A 15,266-nucleotide genomic window follows, 5' to 3' on the forward strand; every position below is an offset into this window, starting at 1 on the left:
TAAATATAAATTTATATACATGAAGATGCTAGTGGTGAGGTTCCTTGACGATCCCACTTGTTTGAATGATGGGATTCCTCTTTCTTATGTTTTAATATTGTTACAAAGGGTATGTATGTCTATGATGTAATTGAATGTGATGTAAAAAGGTCATTTTGGTGTAATAGATATATAGAGTAAATTACAGTGAACCTATAAATTTTGATCAAATTATTTTTTTTAAACACAAATTTAATCTACTTATAAGCTATTTATTAAGGAATTGTGGGTTGCACCTCAATTTTTAGAAAGACATAGAACTAATTTGTAGTTTTCTCTTATTTTTATTTTTATAAAGATGTCACTGAATCAAACCTCAATTTTTTGGAAACACTTGGAACTAATTTGTAGTTTTCTCTTATTTTTCTTTTTATTTTTATAAAGATGTCACCGAATCAAGAGTAAAGTACAAATTTGGGCCTTATACTTTACTTAAATGTCAAAATTGCAACAAATTTTAAATTGCCACATTACATGGTTGATATGGTCCCTATGCTTTACGTCAAAAACAAAAGCACGACTTCAATCAAAAAATTGAAACCATTTCATAAGGATCAAGTTCTATGTTCTCAATAAAATGCAAAGTGAAGGACTATATTGAGACAATTTCAAATTTTGCTATTTTGGACTGAATTTAACTTTTTTGAGAAAGCAAAGGGACCAAGTTTAATTATCAAACGCTTTTGATGAATTATATGTGTAGCCAAAGTGGCAATGTCGGTAGACATCTTTACTCTTTAGCCGTAGTTGTTTAAAATTTCCTAAACAAAAATGAATGTAAAGAATTGAATCCTTTATTATTATTGGTACATTTATGATATTTAAATATACAATAGAAGATGTATGCGTTTCTAATTTTAGAAAGGCACTTAAGCATTTGTTAAAATCGTTTGTTTTTTTAGAAGGCGACTTAAGAGTTAAGCCTTTTTTTTTGGAACAGACTTAAGCCTTTGTTAAAATCGTGTTTAAGACAAACAAGATAAAGTTGTAAAAGACTATAGTAGATAATTAATTTTACAAATTTATTTCGATAGTTATGAATGAATAGACGAACCTAAAAAATAATTTTGAGAACCATCGAAAATAAAGAAGTTATGCATTTCATAGATCGGAGAGTACAAAAATGTCGGTGTCGCCGACAACCGACGAGCACAGGCGGTGGCTCACGTGACACACACCACCCGACACAGTTGTTGCAATAACCCCCCTAAGGTTTTCATTATTATCAAAACACGCCTCTAACTATATATAATTCCTTTTCAAACTTAACTTAAAACTTTTAATACCTAACTATGAAAAAGCACTTCCAAACACCCCTGTGTCAAATGAAAAAAGAATGTACGAAAAGATCGAGATTGATGGTTAATGTATCATTTTCCTGGAGATTTGCACCTACTTGTATCGTTACATGATTATCAACCCTTTGAATCTTAATGGAGCTTCTTTGATTCCAATCCGAATTGGTGCGAGTTTGTTTTTTCGAATTTGTTTAGTTAACTTGGTTGCTCGCCACCTGTTCGATACAATGCCTACTCATGCTTTGTTTCTGCTTCTCTTACATTACGTTTACTTCGTTACACAGTTACACTGTTAATGAAGAAGGAGTATTCTTGCGTCCATTTCTACATTTTAATCATGTACAAGATCAACTATCATGGCTTAGATTAATCTTCAGATAAAAAATTGTTGTTTTTCTTGTATATATGCCTTAGCAAGATCTAGGTACAGAACCATAGAAGAAAAAATGCCCAGATGTGTTAAGATAATGATCCTGATCCTGGTCTATGGTTAACAAAAAATAACACTTTCAGAAGTACATAATATGTAGACACTTTGTAACACAGCATTCACGGAGATTTAGGTCCCCAAGTTACACACAAAGAAGACGATTCGTTATATTACAGTTTTACTACTTGAGAGATCAAGAATCTTACAATAATACAACAAGCATTTATCTTTGAGACTAATATAAGAATGAACAGTTTTTGAATTTCATTTCAGCTACAACAGTACTAATCAAGAAATAAACTGATGAATCATCAGAAATCCAAATGTGGGTTTATCAAATGGCAGCCAATGGTGTAGAAGATAGATCAAAGCTATCATGAAGTGCTTTTGCTCTAGCATTCCTCTTCTTCATTGACCCCATATCCTTCTCTGACCTCCCGCCATTTTTACCTGCAAATGCTGGTGCAATTTTAGTAACATGTGTGAACTCATCCTTACTCGCACCTCCTTGAATCAAAACTCTTTTGATCCCCGAATAGTTCAATGACTCCGCGATCTGCATAGCTGTCGCACCCTTACTGGTCCTCGCTTCCACGTCAGCACCCTTCTTAACCAACAATTCAAGCACATCCACATGTCCAGATTCAACAGCACAATGCAAGGCTGTGTAACCATCTTCATCTCTCACATTGATATCAACTCCTTTCTCAATCAAAAACCTAACCACCTCGGTTCGACCCTTGAACGAGGCCCGGTGCAACACGGTCCAACCATGCTGGTCTTGACCATTGATCAAAGCTCCACTTTCAAGAATCCGGTTAATGGTTCTCACCTCACCTTTTCTTGCAGCCACACACAACCTGTCTCCAAGCCCAAGTGCATCAAAAAGCTTCGTGTGTCCCTGTTCAGCTGCCACCTCATACGCTGTCTTCCTGGATTGGTTTCTGATGTCTTTATAAGCCCCCTTTTGTAACAGAAGCTTCACCATGTACTCATCTCCAAGGGCGGCGGCAACATGCAACGGGGTGTCACCGTCGCCGGAGTTTCGAATATTAACCTGAGCACCGCTAGCCAACAGCAACCGCGCGCAGTCCCTCCTCCGTTCCTCCACCGCCAGATGTAAACTCGTGTTCCCATCTTTTGTCAGCATGTTGACATCAGCGCCTTTAAGTAAAAGAAGCCGGAGAACATCCACATATCCGCCACCTGCCGCCAAGTGGACGGCACCCCATGTGGATGTCTCCGACCTCTCTGTGCTGGCCCGATGGGCCAGCAACAGCTCCACAATCAAACTCTCACCCGAGGCGGCGGCCGCCTCGAGCGGGGTCGAACCTAACCGGTTCCGCGCCTCGATATCTGGTTCAAACTCGAGCAGGAGTTGAACCAGGTCGGGTCGGCTTTGACCGATCGCTAAATGGAGCAGCGGTTGACCTTCGTTATCGACAGAGTCAACCGCTCTCGAATTCGGATCACTTTTCTCCAAAACATCTCTAATTTCATCTATAGATCCATTCTTCACGAGGCTAGACATGACCACGGACCCCACAAACATGACACGGATCCCACTATCAACAAATACTTGCTTCTTTCTTGCGGTAAACCAATCATTAGGGACCGAATCATGAGTGGATGAAGGATTCTTCATGGCTGCACCGGGGACCACCACACTGTGCAACAAGAACGTGTCATCACAGTAAGGGACCGAAGTTGGGAGACTTGAATTCTGATGGAAGTCGTAAGTGATCTCAACTGTGAGAGTTGTTAATGGAGATATAATCCCGGATTGTGGTTTGACCGTGTAACGAGCCTTGTTGACCGGTTGCAGCCGGAAGGCCACCGGCATGGTGTACATAACGTTTTTCAAAGTCAGCTCACCTGAACACTTTTGACCGTGTTCGATTCGTATTACAACCATGTTAGATGGCTCTAAACTGATCAATCTATCCATGTTTGATCTTTTTTTTTCTTCTTCTTCTTTTGATTCTGCTATTTTTATGATTTTAGGAGAGGATCCATTAATAATTTAGGAAGCATTGAAGAAGGTTGGAGTGTGGTATAAGTAGGAAGAGGGTGAAAGATTGCCGGCGATTACAAAGATATGCCAATTGGTGGTGTGAAGTCCAATGGTGACTTGGCCTATTTTTGTTGTCTCAAGTTGTAAACTTCATACAAGACACAGTTGGTAGTTTATACTTGTTCCTGTATGTCACTTTCATAGTGACATAGTGTGTATGTGCCTTAAAAAAGACAAACGCTATTGCATAGGGTTTAAAAACCACATTTGGCATCTTTGTGTTTTATATTAAGTATACAAACGAACAGCCTTGCAATGGTATATGCTATTTTTGTCCCTTTAAATCCTCATATTAAATTGAACAAATGGTTTTCTTTTTCTTTACTAGTTTCGAGTTTTAAATTGGCTTCAAATACTCGATCTCGTTTTCATATTAATGTGGAATGATTGTGTAACCTTGGTTAGGGAAGTTTCTTTTCCAAAAAAGTAAATTTTTTTTCTGTAAAATTGTCAGTTTTCTTTCATTTTCCACCGTCAACTTTTTTTTTTCTTTTAAACCTAAAATACGAATACAATAAGAAATTTCAATTCCGTTTTCTTCATTTCTTTAAAAAAAACTCGATAATACATTGTCACGCAACTTTTACGTCTAAGAAGAAAAAAATTATGTAAAAGATTTCCTTAATATATAACGCGGAAGAGTCTAAATTAAAGTATAACTTTTTATTACATGAGATATAAATTTCAATGATATTACCATTCTGGACTTACTAGATAATTTATGGACAAATAAGCCCATCCTTGACCTTTTAAAACCAAAATAGTTGGACCAATATACGACTTTTCTTACATAAAGCACAAATACTTGCACCTTTGTTGTTTTTTTATTCTCATTTGTGTTGTTTAAAAAGGATTAGCCCTTATGCATTACACTTTTGTGAACATCTTTATTTTTTTGCCTTATAGTTTCATCAGTTATCTTAAATGCACAATTGTTTTGCATATGTATATGTTAGATGCCCTATACACAATGTAACTAGTTTTAAGGTTACTCTGGAGTAGGTAGCAAAAACAATCGGCATTTGTTTTGCATGCCATACAAACACCACTCCCTTAAAGATGGCATGGCGTAATGACAAACTCAAATGATATTTTAGTGCCGATGAGACAGAGAAGAGAGAGAATGTGTATGTGAGTGTGTTTATTTTTTTTTTTTTCTTTTTTTTTTTATCAAGTTCACTCATACTTTGAAAATGACATGTCAATATATACAAAATTAACATGTTACAAGCAGTTTATGGTTTTAAAAATGACGTGGCAAGCATGACCCTCAAGCCTAATAAGACTATATGATGGCCAACCCCATTAAGACTTGATTTTTCAACTTGATTTTTTCATTGAAACATGATCGACGATCACTTGATGATACGTTGTTATTTTAAGTATATGTTAGTTGGATGAACATGTCATTTGATCAATTTAATTAACATTAGTCTTGACCAAAAAGGGTATCAAGGTTTGGTTAGACATCACAATAATCCTAACTACCACCTAACACAAATTGATAATATCATGGTTTTAAAAGTTGGACCGTAGGTTCAAACAGTTTAACCCTAAATCCTAAATCCTAAATCCTAAATCAGTCAGGTTACTAGTATTTTGTTGCTAAAAAACGGTTTATTATTTATTAATGAATTAGGCGAACCAACCCCTCAAGGGAAAACCGGTTCCACCTAAAAACAATTGAATTTGATAGTAAACCCGGTCTAAACCGGGTGAAGAAACCCCTTCCTTGTCTTGTTCATGGACCAATGTGGGAGCTGCGAAAATGCTACAACTTAAAAGCCTTGTTTTCATCGTTTGTCTCAAGTAATTAATCTTTCACTTTTTTTTAATTGTAATAATTATCTTTATTAATTTTCTTTAGTTAGCTAAACTACATAAAAGAATGGGTGTTCCAAAATGTGTGCAACTCTTCTGTTTCTTAGGTTCTTTTATTTAAGTTTCAAATATTATTGATATTTTAATTTTGGATGGTTCTTTTGTGTGTATCTTTTTTATGATTGATAAAACTGCAAAATTGGTTCTTGTGTTTTCAAAAAATTATAGATGGAATCCAAAAAATTTTGAGCTTTCATGGTCCAAAATCAAGAATTTTTCGTAATTTTGGTTCCAAAATTAAGAAATTCTCATGATTTTGGTCCAAAGAGAACTTAAAATAACGGTTTTGCCCTTATTATTATTTTTTTTTTCATTTTTCTTGATTTATTTTACTATTTCTTTAATTACGAAAAAAGAAAAAATAAAATCCCGCCCACCAAACCCCACCCCACCTGTAACCCTCTCTTATCTATCTATCACACTCTTTTGACTCTGTCTCCCGTCGTCTTCTTCCTCATTCTCAGCTGCAAATCAAATCTCATACATACGCTTCCTTTGTATATTCTCCTCAGTAATCTCTCTCTCTCTCTCTCTCTCTCTCTCTCTCTCTCTCTATATATATATATATATATATATATATATATATATATATATATATATATATATATATATATATATATATATATATATATATATATATATATTGCAAATATAGGAGTTATTTCCATGGAGACAAATATGGTATATCTCAAATCGATGGCATCATGAATAAACAAATCGATTTCTGGGTATTGTAGGATTGCCGATTAATATAAACAAACACAAATTGATGGCTGAAGGAACTGGCAGAAGATCTAAAGAGAAAACGTCAAGATTTGGATCTAGATTTGAACTCAAGTTAAAGTCATCGCTGTCATCCTCCACTTAAAATCAAAACCATAAATTAAAACCTAAAATAAAAACCATATTCGATATCTGAAATCAAAACCGAGTAGGATGATGGTGATGAAAAAACATCATGATTCAGGAAATAAAATCAAATGCTAAAAAATTAAAATCCATGGTATCGAAGGTGCAAGGAATTGGAAAACCCTCTGGGGTCGATGAGGGTTCTGGTGCAATTTCACAAGGTTATAATCGAGGTTCATCAAATTACAAAAGCCACCAGAGGATTAAAGTTAATCACGACAGTTATGGCTTCAGTGGGGTGTATTTGATCTCCTGGTGCAATTTCAGAAGTGGCTTACCTGAGAAGGTTGTTTGACATAGATTTGGTGACAATGGCTAAGTCCACCTGTAATCCCCTCTCTCTGGCAAAGGTAGTTAGGGTTCGAGATCTTTAGATGTCCATCGGAGCTTTGAGGCAGGTGTCAAACCTCTAGAAACCACAGGTGGCAGGTTTTTTGATTTATGGAAGATATACACGCCCATTGGAAACACCGTCATGAAGCGTAAGCACCGGGACATTTCTACAAATGCCTATCAGAGATTTTGAGCCGTGTTTTTTGAATTATGGAAGATACAACAAGATGAGTTGAAGATGAGAGGCAGGGAAGAAGATTTGAGGAGAAATCTCTCATGTGTGTATGTATGCATCTATGTGAGAGAGAGAGGGGGCATTGGTGGGGGTGGACCTATTTTTTTCATTTTCTCTTTTAAATAATTATTTAAATTCTAAAAGAAAATAAAAAATAGAAATAGAAATATTAAGGGCAAAATAGTCATTTTTACTTTTTGAGAACCAAAACCACGAAAAATTATTAATTTTGGACCTTCCATGCAAGTTGGAAACTTTTTGGACATTATCCATATTTTTTCAAAAACCACAAGGACCAATTTTGCAGTTTTGTCTTTATGATTCTACATTTACTTATAATGTACTAATAAAATTATCCGGTTTTTTGGACCGGTCCGACCAGTTAAACCATCAAACTGATAAGACGATGGGTTCTAAGATGAATCTAATTTTCAAAATTGAAACGTCTCAATTTCCAAAATAAATTTTCATTTTTAAAATAGAATAAACACTCATTTTCATATGATACATCTAAGTCAACCCATTTGTTCAAAGACCATAATTCAATATAGAGCTATAAGGAAAATAACGCATAATCGAATCACAAAATTGTTGATGCATGTGTGTACAGTCTCACATTTGCAATCCAACAAGTATCTGAAAAACATTTAATCCATATTTGTAAGCCAAAGATTAGCGAGTTCCCCAAAATACTTCACACAACAATACACATATAATGCATACACATCATGCCTGCAACACACGGTTGGACCGCCTCTTGAGCCTACATCTTACGATTGAAACACTCTCTTGAGCCTATAGTATCAACTTGAAACATCCCAAAAACCAGTAATAAAATTTTTCTTTAATAAATTATCATTAGAAATACCACCAAGTCATAAAATCCAAAACATCAAAGTACATATACATATCAAATGCGGAAATCATAAGGGGGGTGTTGTGCTATCACGTCGTGTAACAACGTGAATTTTCAAAACAATTTTTCATTTTTCAAACAATATAAACCATCATATAATACTCTCAAATCTCATATTTAGCAAATGTCATCATAATAAAAATACATCCCAAGATCATAACATAAATCTTCCGTCAGTGTGTACAGATCATGTCGGCGCCTTCCCACAGTCCTCGCTAGTACCTGAAACACATAACACAACATCTGTAAGCATAAATGCTTAGTGAGTTCCCCAAAATACCACTTACACACGTACGCCCTTCCAGGCCATGACCTTCTGGTCCTTGTGTCTCAGGGGATTTCCGTCCCAACCCGGTAAACCTTCCGATCCTACCCGCGTCGACCTTTCGGTCCACATCACAATGCCTTATGGCCCATAACATAATGCCTTCCGGCCCATAACATAATGCCTTCCGGCCCATATCAAGCATAGCATACATAGCACATACAAAACGGGTAACTAATCACATACAATGCATACATCTTATAGCATATCCGACCTTCCGGTCACACATAGGTACCTTTCCAGGTACAGTATAGTGAGAAGACTCACCTTTGATATCTCGGTAAATCACTGACTCGGTAGAAATACGATCTAGCCTCTGCCTAAACACATAAAACAAACACTCCCATAAATATAACCATACTCCAACCTTTCTTAACATCCTCAGAAGGGTAAAAGACCATTTTACCCCTCTTCTGGCTCAAAAGGCCTCACTGCTAGCCAAACCCTAAAAGTCAACCAAAGTCAACGGTCAAACTTTGACCCGACTCGGTGAGTGCACTTGGGAAACTCGGCGAGTCCACCTATGTCCACTTAACTCCTTAGTCTCATTTAACACGTCGAGTCCCTCCCTTTACTCGACGAGTCCCCAGGCAAGAATCGCGGGGCTACCCTAACTCAACTCGCCGAGTCCCAAGAACAACTCGGCGAGTACATGCCATGCACAAGTTCTATTGACCTCCTAAGGTCAGATATGTTCCTCAAATCCATAGATCTGACCTTCTCAAGCATTATAATCACGTAAAGCTCGAAACTTGATGCATGTATATATACATAATGGCATCAAATGGTGATTCATTCCCAAAAATGGCAACCTAAGTCTAACCACCCCACAAGGACTCGAAGTCTCTGGACCTCTTTGAGTCCATATCCAAAGCATAGACTCGATAAGGGACCAATTGCTCCATATAAACATCCTCACAAGAGGTTAGAAAACCCTAATCTCTAAGTTCAATACTAAAACTGGAGAATGACCGAATGAATACCTCAAGTTGAAGTCTCTGGACTCTGAAACCACTTGAATCACACCTCCTTCAGCCTCCTCTTGCTCTTGATCACCTTCTTTTTGCCAAACCAAGGATAGAAAGATCAATTATGGCTTCTCCTTCCTCCTAAACGATATAGACCACTAATGGTGCTCTCAAGGGACTGGTAGCCGCAATGGAAGGCTAAGAGTGCCCTTAAATAGGCTCCAACCCCGAAGGATTAGGGTTTCATTAAACAGCATGGACTCGCCGAGTCCAATGCGAACCCGGATGATCAACCACGACCCCACTCGGCGAGTCTACGCATCAACTCGCCGAGTTCCTTCACATAATCCAAAAATAAATATTAAAATAATATACTTGGGATTCCGGATGTTACACGTCAGACCTTCACTTCTGAACTGGAAGTACTTGAAAACCATAAACATAAACTGTAAGCATAAAGCTTAGCGGGTTCTCCCAGAAATACCACATATCACACATAAAAGAAAATAGATAAAATGGGCCTAAACATATCCATATCATTGTTTCCTGTCATGGGCCAAACCATGGTCTTTCCGTTATGTGCCAAGAGCCAAATTTTTGTCTTACATTCAAGTCCAGGGGACAGATCCTGGTCTTTCATATTACTGTCAGGGTCGGATCTTGGTCTTCCATATAACCAATAACATGGGTCGGATCCTGGTCTTTCGCGTAATAACCCAAAGGCATCTAACATTCTACACAACAGGTATTGGGTTGCCATTAGTCCCTTCGACCCATAAATATAATGAGGATACTCACCTCGGAGACAGAAAAGCAAGCTGAAAAGTACTCTGCTCCGAAACCAACTCTACTAGTCACCTAAGAATTTATTGACACAAACTCAATATACTAACCAAAGTGCCTAAAATACCCTTTAGTCAAACTTGGTTAAAATCTTAGTCAAAGCCAAAAGTCAATCAAGTCAAATCTATATGACTAAACCCTAAAATAAGGTCTCACATCGTGACCATTCCCTGGTCACATCGTGAGGGGCGACCAGGTCCAAATTCAGTGGCTCGCTCCAGACTTAGTTAACTCCATCGCGGGTTCCCCCGGTCTCACGTCGTGAGTACTTATAGTCTCACGTCTTTAGTTCCGTCTAAAGCTAAAAGTCACGGCTTCAAGTCCTTATTCTGCTAAGCCACCAAATCTACTTCATTCAAACGTTAAAAGGGACCCCTAAGGTCCATAAAAATGTTTGCTTTAAGGCCATACTTACAACATGCATCACCCAACTCATTCTAGGTAAAAAATGGGAAGAATACACATCAATTTCCCATGCATGGCTCATATGCTCCACCCACTTCCAGATTTTAAAAAAATGGTGGTCAAGAGCCTTTGAAATCCATAAAGTTTCCAACTTTGTGGATTTACCTCACTCAAGTAAAGCTATGCATAAAGAGATATGGACCAAAAACCTAGATCTACTCAAATGATAAATAAATTTTGAATCTTTGGGACTTATAAATGTCCAACAACAAGTAGAGGTGCAACTGAAGATGATACAAGCATACTCCACCACCTATACACTTCTTCTCCTTTTATTTTCACCTTTCCACAAGTTAGAAGTTCCACCAAAAGACAAAAAGCTTCAAAAATGAATGACAATATGGTTTTTGGAGGCTTGGAGTATGAAAGAGATTGAGGGTTAACAACCCTAGCCCTAACATTCTTGTAAATATTGAACAATTAGGGTTTGGGCCATCAGGCCGCTCTCACGTCGTGAGGGCTAAAAGATGCGGGTCAACCAAAAGTCAATATAGCTCATGACGTGAGAAGCATTTCTCATGTCGTGAGCTTGACCAAAAGCTTAAAATGAATAGACTTCAAGGTTGTACCTCAATGGGTGTTACAACTTCCCCCCCCCCACACACACACTTGAACCTTACATCGGCCTCGAAGTCCTAAGCTTCGAAAAAATTGGGGTAATGCTTATTCATCTCGGCCTTAGGTTCCCAAGTCCATTCGGAACCTTTCTGATGCTGCCACTGCACCTTCACTAGATTCACCTCCTTGTTGCGCAAGGTCTTCGTTTTTCGATAGAGAATCGCAGTTGGCCTGTCCATATAGTTCAATCTATCATCAATCTGAATATCATCCAATGACACAACTGAAGAGTCATCAACCATACACTTATGAAGTTGGGATACGTAGAAAGTGTTATGGATATGGCTGAGCTCATCAGGCAAATCCAGCCGATATACGACCATAGCCACCCGAGCTGAAATCCTAAAAGGACCAATGAATCTGGGGCCCAACTTGCCCAACCCCGAAATCGAATGACACATTTCCAGGGTGACACCCTCAGAAGCACCAAATCTCCCACTTAAAACTCGAGCTCTGAACGTTGCCAATTTGCATAACTCTTCTGCCAGCTTTGCACGATTCTCAGCCTGTCGCGCACCTGCTGAATCAACTCAGTGACCTTGTGTACAGCCTCGGTACTCCCCATGAATTATTTCCATATAACATCTCAAAAGGCGGTCGGTTGATACTGACATGATAACTTTTGTTGTAGAAGCACCAATAGAAGCACAAACAACTTCCTCAATGCCACCGTTGGCCCAAGCAATGGCAACCCAAACACCAATTTTCTTGACATCGTCATTCCTGACAAGTACACCACTCCTTCCCGTAAATTCTCATTAATAACAAGCTACGTCGAAAAACCTACACACCCAAAACCTACCCACGTCATCCAACAACCACTTGTTAACATTACCATTTCCGCAACAAGCATTTTATGGCCCAAATCCTACTTATTATACACCTTACAAAAACTCCGACAAGCGATGCCTCAGAATAGTCCTCGGGAGCGACCTCTATACTCTTCAAGAGGTCGGCGATGCACTGGTTATGAGGGAACAACTTGGGAGTGACGTCGGCAAAAGAGTTCGCATGATACCGTCCGCTACCCACCAAGCCGTGGTTGACCCACAACCACTTGTCTTGCCAGTTTTTAGGGGTCCTCCCATCGGGGACCAAGGTATCCCCCCTGGTCGGATATAAAAGGTACACCTGTCAACAGTGCAACAGAACCTGAAGAAATATTTGAAGACAAAGTAATCTGGAAGCAAACCGTTTGCACGACAAATCATCTCAAACACCACCACCTTATTTATGGCGTTGGGGTGAGCATCTAGACGCTACATCTAACTTTCTGCAAAACTTCCTCCTGAAAGTCCGTGAGAGGAAGACGTAAACTAACGTCGAGAGTTTTCAAATAGACCCCTACTTTGCCAGAAGGGGGAGATAGAATTGATGAACAGGGCAACAGGAACTCAACGCCGTTGTAACGCCCCATTTCTGGTATGTGATTTAAATAAAGTATCTTCATTTCTTGAGGGGTACTTGATGAGTCTGTAGCCCGACTCGTCGAGTAGAGATGAGATGATCACACGATTTAAGCTGGCTACTCGACGAGTCCATACGCTGGGACTCGGCGAGTCTGCCTGTCTGGATGAAGCCCTAACTTTAAGGGTTTGCACTCTATTTAAACTTGAGATATGGAGCCTCTCATGATTCAAACTTGAGATATGGACTCCCCTTTTTATGGAAACTTCAGATCTGGACCCTCATTGTATTTTAGAAGTGTAAAGTTCCAGTCAAAATCGTGATTGAGGTCCCTCTTGAGCTTAGAACCCCATTAAGAGCTTAGTTTTGACATTTGAAGCCTTTAAAGCCATGCATGCACGTAAAGTTTGCAACTTTATGTGATAAGCATGCCCTAGAAGCTTGGATCTGTGATTTGGAGCCGCTGCATTGCTCAAATCGGGTATGCATGGAAAAGGGACTGAATGGACTTGGCGAGTCGCAAGCTTGACTCGGCGAGTCATATGAAGGTAGTCGTGGACTCGACGAGTTGGATGAGCAACTAGGCGAGTTCGATGAAGATTGCCTTAGACTCGACGAGTTGTTTGAACAACTCGACGAGTCGGATGAGTTTTCCCGAGGAAAGTAAGCTTTGAGTGAAATAGCTTCATTCCTTCTTAGTTACACGTAAAGTTAGCAACTTTACGTGTTCAGATGGTTCCAGGGGATCAGATCTACGAGTTAGATGCTCTGGAATGGATTAGAATTCAATTGCATGGAATCTGCACGATAGGACTTGGCGATTTGTTCTTCGGACTCGATGAGTCAAGTCGCGAGTCCCCGTCTTTCTTCGGTTTGTGAGTTCAGGGTGAATCAGTGAGTGGGAAAGAGGACTCGGTGAGTTAAAGTCAGAGTTAGTAAATAAGGGACTCGACGAGTCTGCGCCCTGACTCGGCGAGTCCAGTCAATTGGAAGTTGACTTTGACCAGGGAGTTGACTTTGAATAGGGGTAAAATAGTCATTTTACCCTGAGAGCATTTACTAGTAACTGACCTAGTGTTTTTGGAATTTGTAGCCGGACTGTTCCGGAGCAGCAGCCAACCACTTTTAGAGTTAGCAGATCAGCAGCCAGCACTACGAGGTGAGTCTCCTTCCAGTATGAACGAGTATACGACCACAATGCCGGCCCGTTAGTTAGTAGTAGTTCCGGACATCGGTCCGATGCAGTAGTTAGATTGCTTGGTGTCTTTGTGATTCAAGAATGTCTTTGTGTTATATGTTCCGGACTTCGGTCTGATGCAATATGCAATATATGTGTTTATGCTAGCTGATATGTGTTTATGCTATGTCATGTTCAGTCAGTTCCGGACTTCGGTTCGATGTAGGGGACAAGGTCCCAGTCAGTTCCGGACTTCGGTCCGATGCAGTTAGTTCCGGACTTCCGCTCGATGCAGGGGACAAGGTCCTAGTTAGTTCCGGACTTCAGTCCGATGCAGTTTTCGGACTTCAGTCCGATGCAAAGGGCAAGGCCCTCGTTAGCTCCGGACTTCGGTCCGATGTAGTTTCCGAACTTCGGTCTGATGCAGTGGGCAAGACCCAATATGTGTTTTATATGTTATTGTATGGTATATGGTAGTTTGGGGGAGCTCACTAAGCTTTGTGCTTACGGTTTCAGTTTTAGTTTCAGGTACTTCCGCAAGCAAAGGGAAGAGATCGGGATGATGACACTGTACACACCACAACTTCAACTTTTATCCTGGGAGTTTATTACAGATACTATGTTATGATGTTATAGTTCTTTTGTTATGACACATCTATTATAACTTTTTTTGGGATTTATGATGTACGATTTCATGATATATTATAAATCGTTGATGACCTTAGTATTATTTAAACAAAAAATTTTGGGTCGTGTTTTGGGTTGTTACTGTCGTCCATCAGAGAAAGGCCATACGTGTCTTCAAAAAACTTGAAATCAGTTTCAGAAGGAAGCGTACCAAATTAACCATCCATGAGAGAAAGGATAAAAGAAGAACTCTAGAAGAAGGAAAAGAAGAAAGGAGAGGATGTATGGAAAAAGGGTTTTAAAACATCCTTATAATGAGAGGAAAGGGCGGGATGTTCAAAATCCTTGGCAAAGTGACGTAACTGCCGACCATGATGAGCGGGCATGTTGCCATTAAAAGCGAAGTGGCGGGGGAACCAGAAACGAACACGTATACATGGTAGTTGAGTCCAGAACGTTGTAGCTAGTGCAACAACGCTACGACTACCAAACTACGGGACTTGATAACATTCCTAGAAAGCACGAAAAGAACCACGTCCGGCTGCACCAGAACGCCTGAGGGCCTAGCGTCCCCGGCAGGACATACCTAACGAAACTTAGCGCCCGCCAGCACCCCTGAGAGTAGGACGCTACTACAGAAAGGCTTGCGCTCGTTTAAGGCTCCCTTGCTCCAAGACAAATGATACGGTCAAGCGACAAAGCAGACGATTAGGGCATTACT

The 15,266-nt window shown here is 39.4% G+C and overlaps 1 pseudogene; it reads right to left on the reverse strand.

Moving 5' to 3' along the window:
- Positions 1 to 1,853: 1,853 nt before the first annotated feature.
- LOC145032508 (protein VAPYRIN pseudogene) lies at positions 1,854 to 6,098 on the reverse strand (annotated as a pseudogene).
- Between the last annotated feature and the right edge of the window lie 9,168 nt (positions 6,099 to 15,266).

The sequence above is a fragment of the Lactuca saligna genome, chromosome 2 (genome assembly GCF_052625555.1).
Source record: "Lactuca saligna cultivar CGN05327 chromosome 2, ASM5262555v1, whole genome shotgun sequence".
NCBI lineage: Eukaryota > Viridiplantae > Streptophyta > Magnoliopsida > Asterales > Asteraceae > Lactuca > Lactuca saligna.